We start from the raw sequence: 399 nt of genomic DNA, 5'->3' as shown, positions 1-399 counted from the left end.
CCCCCCCCGGCACATCCCCTTCCCGGGCCCGGTGACCCCAGAGAGCACCCGTGACCTCCGACGGGGTAAACACTAATTAGTCCATTACGGTAATCACAGCCTCCTGCCTCTGACACAGCCACCGCCAGCCCCGGGCACTTCCCGGCTCCGGGCCGGCGGGGAAGGGGCGATCCCGGGGCGGCGCAGCCCCCCCCTCCCCGTTCCCCGGGCCCGGTGCGACGCTACCGGGGTCCCCCCAGCAGAAGCGGCCTCCCCCCAGCCTGGGGAGAGGAACCCGCGGGGGGAACCGGCGGGAGGGAGGCCGGAGCAGAGGCACGGGGGCACTGACAGCCCGGGGACGGAGCCGCCGCCGCCGCCGCCCCCCACGGCCCGGCCCCCGCCCCCCCCCGGGGCCCGCAC

This window comes from Calidris pugnax, unplaced genomic scaffold (assembly GCF_001431845.1).
Source record: "Calidris pugnax isolate Ruff unplaced genomic scaffold, ASM143184v1 scaffold425, whole genome shotgun sequence".
NCBI classification, from domain to species: Eukaryota; Metazoa; Chordata; class Aves; order Charadriiformes; family Scolopacidae; genus Calidris; species Calidris pugnax.
The sequence above is the reverse complement of the archived record's forward strand: the minus strand, read 5'-3'. Positions refer to the sequence as shown.